General features: G+C 37.9%; 1 long non-coding RNA gene across 2 annotated transcripts in view; it reads right to left on the minus strand.

Moving 5' to 3' along the window:
- LOC142864863 (uncharacterized) overlaps nucleotides 1-9,819 on the minus strand; it is a 114,606-nt gene that overhangs the window by 22,488 nt on the left and 82,299 nt on the right. The gene's annotated exons all lie outside the window — the stretch shown is intronic.

A 9,819-nucleotide genomic window follows, 5' to 3' on the forward strand; every position in this document is an offset into this window, starting at 1 on the left:
AAATTTTAGTTCATTATATCTCAAACAACAAGCAGTGCAACTAATCAAAGTATCTGTCTAAACTATTGACACAGTTTTGTCATCTTAACAGTACCCTGTTTATGCCAGTAGCAAGGAAGCCTGGAGAGCAAGTGGCAATGAAAACATTAAAGGTGTTTTTTACAGCTTGTTATGAATTGAATATTTTTTCTTGTAAGAAGTGGTCCAAAGTCTGGAAGAAGTGGTAGTCAGTCTGTGTAAGGTCTGGCAAATACAGTGGATGACAGAGTTTCTAAATCCAATCTCTGTAGTTTGAGTAGCATTGTTTGTGACATGTGGTCGAGCGTTGTCCTATAAGAGGATTTGACTGTTTCCATTGACCAATCTCGGCTGTTGAATCGCAAGCATCCTCATCATTCTGTCCAATTGGCTGTAGTAGACATCCACTATAATTGAGTGACTAGGTTTCATGAGGCTGTAGATAACACTATGAAACAGACATCATTAGCTTTTGTTGATGAATATTTGGTTTTGGACTGTGTTTCACACCTTATCCAGTCATTGTGCCAAATGCTTTGTCAAAAAGAATCTATTTTTTCAGATCTAGGAGTCTCTTGGATCAGTCCATGGGGTTTTCTAGATATAATATCATATCAGCAAAGAGTTTGATCTCATCTGACCCTTAATACTCCTCTCATGCCTGATTGCTATAGCTAAGACTTCGAGCACTATTGAATAAGAGGGGAGAAAATGGGCATCCTTGTCTAGTTCCAGTTCAAAGTGGGAATTATTTCAATTTTTCCCCATTTAGAATGATGTTAGCCATTGGTTTGTCAGATGGATTTGAGAAATTTAAGGTATGGGCCATCTATACCTATTTTGTAAGGGTTTTTATCATAAAGGTATGTTGGACTTTATTGAATGCTTTTTCTGCATCTATTGACAGAATCATGTGGTCTTTGTTCTTGGCTTTATTTATAAAGTGGATTGCATTTATAGACTTGTGTATGTTGAACCAGCCTTGCATACCAGGAATAAACCCCACTTGGGCATGGTGAATTAATTTTTTGATGTGCTGGTTTCAGGGTATAAAATCAATATACAGGGCCGGGCGCTGTGGCTCACGCCTGTAATCCTAGCTCTTGGGAGGCCGAGGCGGGTGGATTGCTCAAGGTCAGGAGTTCAAAACCAGCCTGAGCCTGAGCGAGACCCCGTCTCTACTATAAATAGAAAGAAATTAATTGGCCAACTGATATATATATAAAAAATTAGCCGGGCATGGTGGCGCATGCCTGTAGTCCCAGCTACTCGGGAGGCTGAGGCAGGAGGATCGCTTGAGCCCAGGAGTTTGAGGTTGCTGTGAGCTAGGCTGATGCCATGGCACTCACTCTAGCCTGGGCAACAAGCGAGACTCTGTCTCAAAAAAAAAAAAAAAAAAAAAAAAAAAAATCAATATACACAAATCAGAAGCATTCATATATGCCAAAAACCATCAAGCAGAAACTCAAATCAAAAACACAATATCCTTTACTATACCTCCAAAGAAAATTAAATATCTAGGAGTATATCTAACGAGAGATACAAAAGATTTATATAAGGAGAACTATGAAACACTAAAAAAAGAAATTGCAGATGATTTAAACAGATGGAAAAATCTATCATGCTCATGGCTAGGAAGAATCAATATTGTTAAAATGTCAATATTAAGGTGATCTACAGAATCAATGCAATTCCCATCAAAATACCACCAGCATTCTTTACAGAACTAGAAAAAATAATCCTTCGCTTTGTATGGAACCAGAGAAAACCACGCATAGCCAAAGCAATCTTAAGTAAAAAGAACAAACTGGGAGGGATCAGTCTTCCTGACTTTAAGCTGTACTGTAAGGCAATATAGTAATATCTGCCTGATATTGGCACAAGAACAGAAACATCGATATCTGGAATAGATCTGAGATTCCAGAGATCAAACCATCTGTATACAGTAGCCTAATCTTTGATAAAGCAGACAAAAATATACTATGGGGAAAATATTCTCTCTTCAATAAATGGTGCTGGGAAAACTGGTTAGCAATATGCAGAAGAGCAAATCAGGACCCCAACCTCTCACCCCTCACAAAAATTCACTCAAGATGGATAACAGACCTAAACCTAAGACATGAAACTTTAAGACTCCTAGAAGATGATGTTGGGAAAACCCTATCAGATATTGGTCTAGGCAAAAAATTTATGAGGAAGACCCCCAAGGCAATCACCGCCACAGCAAAAATAAACAAATGGGATCTGATCAAATTAAAAAGTTTCTGCACTGCTAAGGAAATGATCATTAGAGCAAATAGACAACCCACAGAATGGGAGAAAATATTTGCTCTCTACACTTCCTATAAAGGTCTAATAACAAGAATCTATCTAGAATTCAAAAGAATAAACAAGAAAAAAATCAAACAACCCCATCAAGAAATGGGCAATGGAAATGAACAGAAACTTCTCCAAAGACGACAGAATAATGGCCTGCAAACATAAAAATGTTCAATATCTCTAATCATTAGAGAAATGCAAATCAAAACCACAATGAGATACCACCTAACCCCAGGGAGAATGCCCTGTATCAAGAAATCCCAAAACAACAAATCCTGGCGAGGATGTAGAGAGACAGGAACACTCTTACACTGCTGGTGGGACTGCAAATTAGTGCAACCTTTGTGGAAAAGAATTTGAAGATATCTCAAACAACTAGAAATAGAAATACCATTTGACCCAGCAATAGCATGGTATATCCAAAAGAACATAAGTCACTCTATTATAAAGACATCTGCACCCGAATGTTTACAGCAGCACAATTCACTATTGCATGGTCATGGAAACTACCCAAGTGCCCGTCAATTCATGAATGGATAACTAAAATGTGGTATATACTCACAATGGAATATTACTCAATCCTAAGAAACGATAGTGAACTACCACCGTTTATGCTATCTTGGATTAAGCTTATGCCTATAATACAAAGTGAGACGACACAAGACCTAGAAAATGGGCTACACATCTACTCGCCATGAAATTGGTACTGACAGCCTAAAATTATGGTGTTCAAAAAATTGTAGTGTTCAACAGGGACCTCGGGAGGGGGGGGGAGACCCACATCTTAAGGATGTGATGAGCATTGTAGGGGGCAAAGGATTACCTCTATCCCTTTTTAGGGAGAGGCAAAGAAACACACTGTAACCAAAATATCTAAAAAAAAACAATTTTTGTTAATGGGAGGTAAACAGGTGGAAACAGGGAGAAGGGGAAGGGTACGCACTTTCATAGTGGGTGCAGGGCACACCATTTGGAGACTGGACACACTTGAAGCTCTGGCAGAGCGGGGTGGGGGGGGGATGGGGCAAGATATGTAACCCTAACAATATTTGTACTCACAGAATTTGAGATTAAAAAAATTAAAATTAAAAAAAAGAATCTATTTTTTAATTATACATAACAATACAATACAGAAATGGTGACAGCAAAGAAAGCAAGCTTTGAGGTGATTTTTCTTTTGATATTTGTTTAATTTATGTAGTACCCATCTATCCAGCTTTTTTATCTTGTAGATTTCTTTTAAATGGTCTAATATTGTTGGAATAGTAACATCTAACCTTGTTGTTAATTTATGTATAGGTTTAGAGGAATTTGTTTCCACTACAGTTTTTAGTCTATCATTACCCACCTTGGTCTCAGGTCACCCACATAGCTCATTTTTAATATTACAATTACCGGAACAGAATTTTTTAAACCAGCACCATACTGTGGGTTCATTAACCACATCCTTTCCAAACAGTGTTGCTATTTTGAGCTGTCTGTGTTGTATTGGTTTTACAACAAATTATATTTGAAAATACAAATTTTCTACTTATCTATGGTTGTACAAAACTTTTTCTAAAAAGATTTTGAAAGATAATCACCAATCAAACATGCCTTTGAAAGAATGAGGACGTACCTTTATAATAAAAATAAAATAAGAAGTCTCAAAGTTAAATGTCACAGATATTAACTGTCAAACTTAGTATTACACTTAGGGAAATCAAACATTTCATACTTAATAACCTAATAGAAAATATCAACCATACAAAAAATTGGTTTTTCAAAAAGATAAACAAATTGACATATGTTTAGCCAAGATAAGAAAAAAGGAGAGAAGAGCCAAATAAAATCAGAGATGAAAGGGGAGACATTACAACTGATACTGCAGAAATTCAAAGGATCATTAGAGATGACTATGAGCAACTATATTCCAATAAATTGGAAAACCTAGAAGAAATGAATAGATTCCTAGATACAGACCACCTACTAAGACTGAACCACAGAGAAATCCAAAACCTAATAATAACAACAAGTAATAAGATAAATGCAGTAATAAAACGTTTCCAATCAAAGAAAAGCCCAGGACACAATGGCTTCACTGCTGAATTCTACCAACATTAAAATAAAATTAATGCGACTCCTACTTATTCATAAAAATTGAGGAGGGAATACTCCCAGACTCATTCTAGGAGGGCTGTTTTCACTCCGATATCAAAACCAAATGAAGACACAACAAAAAAATAAAACTATAGGCCAATATGTCTGATAAACATACATGTAAAAATTCTCAACAAAATATTAGCAAAATGAATTCAACAACACATTAAAGAGATTAGTCATCATGATCAAGTGGGATTCATTCCAGGAATTCAAGGATGGTCCAATATATACAAATCAACCAAGCCTGAGACATCATATTAACAGAACAAAGAACAAACAACACATAATCATTTCAATTGATACTGAAAAAGCATTCAATAAAATTCAACATCCTATAATGATAAAAACTCTAAAAAACTGGGTATAGAAGGAATTTACCTCAGCATGATAAAAGCCATATATGTCAAGCCCATAGTGAGTATCATACTGAATGGAGAAAATCTGAAAGCCTTTCCTCTAAGATCTGGAATAAGACAAGAATGCCCACTTTTACCAGTGGTATTCAACACAGTACTGGAAGTTCTAGCTAGAGCCATCAGACAAGAAAAATAAATAAAGGTCATCCTTTGAAAAGGAAGAAGTAAAATTATCCTTGTTTGCAGATGATATGATCTTATATCTAGAGATTCTAGAGAAACCTAAAGACTCTACAAAAAACTGATATTAGAACGGATAAACTCAATAAAGGTGCAGGATGCAAAATGATTATACAAAACTCAATAGCATTTCTATATGCCAACAGTAAAGAATGTGAAAAACAAACCAAGAAAGTAATCCCATTTACAATAGCTACAAATAAAATAAAATACCTAGGAATAAACTTAACCAAAGAAGTAAAAGATCTCTATAATGAAAACCATAAAACACTGATGAAAGAAATGGAAGAGGATACAAAAAAAATGGAAAGATATTCCAAGCTCATGAATTGGAAGAATCAATATTGTTAAAATGTCCATACTACCCAAGGCAATCTACAGATGCAATGCAATCCCCATCAAAATAACAATGACATTATTCACAGAAATAGAAAAAACAATCATAAAATTTATATGTGGAACCACAAAAGACTCAGAATAGCCAAAGGCATCCTGAGCAAAAAGAACAAAACTGGAGGAATCACATTACCTGATTTCAAATTATACCACAGAGCTGTAGTAACCAAAACAACATGGTACAGGCATAAAATCAGATACATAAACCAACGGACCAGAATAGACAACCCAGAAATAAATTCACACATGTATAGTCAACTTATCTTTGACAAAGTTACCAAGAACACAACAGTGGGGAAAGGACAGTCTCTTCAATACTTGGTGCTGGGAAAACTGGATATCCACATGCAGAAGAATGAATCTAGACCCTTATCTCTCACCATATACAAAAATCAAATGAAAGTAGATTAAATACTTAAATCTAAGACCTAAAACTATGAAACTACTAAAAGAAAACATTGGGGAAACGTTTCAGGACATTACTCTAGGGAAGGACTTTTTGGGGAAGGACAAATGAAGCCTTTGAAAATAGAAATCTCTTTCTGACTAATACCCCTAAAGGACAGGCAACAAATGGACAAATGGGATCACATCAAGCTAAAAAGCTTCTGCACAGCAAAGTAAACAATCGACAAAAGGAAGAGACAACCCACAGAATGGAATGCTACAATGGGCCAGGATGTGTGCATTGGTTTGGCAACTAAAAATTCATCAGTGACCCTAGCGAGTAGTTTCAGTGGAACAGTAAATACGAAAGCTGTGTTGAAGTAGATTGAGGCACTAAGGGAACATAGGCACATGGAGACAACAACTATAGATTTTTTTTTTTGAGAAGCCTGGCTGTTAGGAGAAGAAAAATTCAGTAGGCTCTAGAAACATCAATAGACTCTAGATATTTTCATCTTTTCTTATAATAGCAGTGACTTAATCATCTTCATGTGAAGAAGGAAAGATACCACCACCCTTACCCAAATAAATAAAAGAGAAAGAAAGAGGAAGATATGAAGAAACAAAAAACCCCCTTTATATCTATCACACTATTGTAATTTCAAGCTTTGCTTCCCCTTCACTGAAACTGTATGTTCATTCTTCTATGTTTTATAATGTAGCATGGTACCTAGTCCATAGGAGGAATTAAAATATATGTTGGACAAATAAGTGAGTGAAAGAATGATTGGGGGTAAAGAAAGTAATAACAAGTAATTGTAACAGAGAAGGCATAAGTTGCAGGAACTGCTGCTTGATGGTTTATTTCCCCTGTGAAATAATGTCCACGTCATCTGCCAGGAGCAAGGGTAAAAGGCCACAGGAGAATGATTAAAGACCCATCCATTGCCCTTACCATGGAGGAAGCTGAGACACACAGAAGTCTTGCTGGGCAGTGCTAACAATTAGGCTAAGACTAGAAACCACGCATGGTGTACTTAGGTCAGTGCAGGAAAAGAGGGAAGGAGTTTTTTATTGGAAATGTAAATAAACCAGGAGTGGACCTTCAATTTGGGAGGAAATTGAAGCAAAAACTGACAAAAGTTCTCTGTGAGCCAAGAGCTGACGTGTGGGGGAAAGTGAAGGAGCTTAGAGGATGGAACGCTGCGGTCAGAGAGGGGCATGTTAAATTTCACAGAGGGATCAGCTTCCAGGACGACAAATCACAGGACACAGCCCTTGAGGTAAATAGATAAAGCATAGTAGAAGTAAAGGTCACTAGATAGGAGGGGCGTTAAGGAGCTGGGCGGCCAGGGTGACAGGTGGCTTATCAACATGGACTTTGAGGTCACCCGGGATGATGGCAGGACACAGCCAAGTGCCAAGACTTTCAGTGACAGATGACAAATGATAGTGCTAGATGGGGGCGGATGCTGGGTAACAGTGATGAAGTAGGCTGGGAGGTGATAGAGCCAAAATGGAAGCTGTCTCAAAGGAAAGGGTCTTCTTTATTTACAAAAAGACAGAAGCATTAGGTTTGGATGTGGCAGTGGTGAACTGTGATAATGCAAATCCACCTTCTTCTACCTGTGGTATGAGGAGAAGAGGAGATAAGCAACCTCCTAACTACACTGCTTGAAGGGGACTCACATGGTGGGGATAAACCAGGATGACAAAGAATGAGTCGTAAATCCTTCACTCAAGATCACTCAGCAGGCACATGAAATCCTCCAAAATGGCTGTTTTGTCATCAATGAGATTCACCAAACCACATTCACCTCTATTATGGCAGATAGCATACTGTGCACAGCTCTACCTCCATAGTGGTTTATGGAAAAAACCAATCAGCCATCTCAGGTACAAATCTAAAATATGATTAAACAGGTCTTAATATTCCTAATATTTAGAAACAAATCATTGAAGCAGAATGAAGTAAGTTTTCTCCGCAAACTAGAGAATTTCCCTTATTCCCATTTACTGCAAGGGATTTGACAGTAACCTTAAGACTCTCCTGTAACCCCTTGTATCTGTCCCCCAAATCATTCTCTCATATCGCCCTGATAGAGAACTCTATTTTTTGTTTTACATGTAAAAGCTAAAAACCTTGGGATCAAAGAACAGAAACTAAAATTCTGAGGTGATTAGAAAACGCCTTCAAATGCAATTTCCCATTAATGATATATAAAAAATAATACTCTAGAAAAACACTCCCCCCTAGAGTTGGAGTAAAAGGATTTTTGTGGTCTCCAGGAAGCTATTCCTTTGAGGTGAGCTCTCACTGTCTCACTGTCCTTGCTAAAGATGTCTCTGGCCTTCACGATAATATTAATACTATCCCTTGGTTATCATGCACCAGCTGTCTTTATCTTTTAAGACTACTCTGAACCTTTCAAAGGTCATTACACCTTGGAGAAGGAGGGTTACCTGAGTCACTCCTGGTAGTTCACGGTAGGCTTCTTTGAGCAATCAGTGTCCAGGCTGGGACCGGAAGCAACAGAGCATGAATGTTCAGGGTATTGGGGACTGCAAGAAGTTTAATGTGTCTAGATCTTGGAGTACACAGCAGCAGGGAACAGGAGAAGACACTAGAAGATGCAAGTAGGAGCTTTGTAAGCCATGTTAAAGAATGTGGTTTGTATTTTCCCTCGGAGGACTGGACTAGAGATATGCAGAAGTTTCTGCTGCTTTCTACTTCTTCCAGACCACTCAGTGGGTGGTGTGGACCAGATACCAGAGGGAGTGGGTACAGCTGTCGCTCTCGCTCTGTGGCATCTGTACCCACATGCACATACACACTTAATCCACTCACTTCCCAAACTCGGGGCTCTTCCATCTTCTAGTATTATCAGAGCAGAAAATAAAGGGCTGATCAGGCCTCAGCTAGTTGGCTCCATCATTCCACCAGTAGGCAAGGTCTGCAGGGACACTGGCCCATAGGTTCTGTATAACCTTTTCTAGATGGAGCCCAGGTGAGTGATAAGAATTGAAAAGCTATAGAGGTGGGGAGTTGGAGAAGGAAAAGTGTAATGTTAACACTATGATCTGGGCATTAAAAAAAAAAAAAAAATCTAACGATTCCACTCTACAGAGATAACATGGTTTCCAAACTGTCTTTAAATTAGTTCCCTGCCACTGATCAATGTAAGACTGAAAGAGTAGTATGCCAATTTTGTTAGAAGGTCTGGGAGTACAAGTGCTATTTGCTGTCCTATTCTGCTCCTTCTGAGGAGCTTATAGTGGTCACCAGACAAGGGTGATGTCATGTCTAGAAGGCACTGTTGGGTGGACAGTGGTAAGAAGCCATTCTAGTTTCTTCTTGCCCACCTTCCTTGAGGCAGGCTCTTTTATTTCAATTGCTCTGAGATCACATCGTGAAAAGAGGTATTCCCAGAGGGGACACAGCATTTTACTATACTTAAAAGGAAAAATCCAAGGCATATCCATGCCCCAATTGATCACTAGTACAAGTCACAAAATACCTAAATAACTTTTTAGGTGACTTTCTAATCAACACAAGAACTACATGGATTTTCTTCACAAAATATCAAAGTGGTTTAAGACCTAGGATGTTTCTAAGACATTGTTACTGCCATTGGATTTCCTTTCTCAGAGAATAAGGAAAGAAACTGAGATTTCTTTAGGAACTGGTATCTACCAGTTGATCAGGTGGGTACTTTAAACAATCAGTCCATAAACTCTCTGTATCAGGTATTATTATTGTCTTCATTTTATAGGTGAGAAAATCGAGGCTCAAAGAGTTTTCGTAATCTCACCAAAGCCCTGCATAGCAATTGGTGCCATAGGCAGTACTGAACCCCAAGTCATTTTTTTCTAGAATACATGTTCTTTTCACTGTACCACATTTCTATTTCAGTGTCCAGATATACCTGTCTTTCTAACTTAGAAAGACTGTACCCATCCA

Source organism: Microcebus murinus, chromosome 27, assembly GCF_040939455.1.
Source record: "Microcebus murinus isolate Inina chromosome 27, M.murinus_Inina_mat1.0, whole genome shotgun sequence".
NCBI classification, from domain to species: Eukaryota; Metazoa; Chordata; class Mammalia; order Primates; family Cheirogaleidae; genus Microcebus; species Microcebus murinus.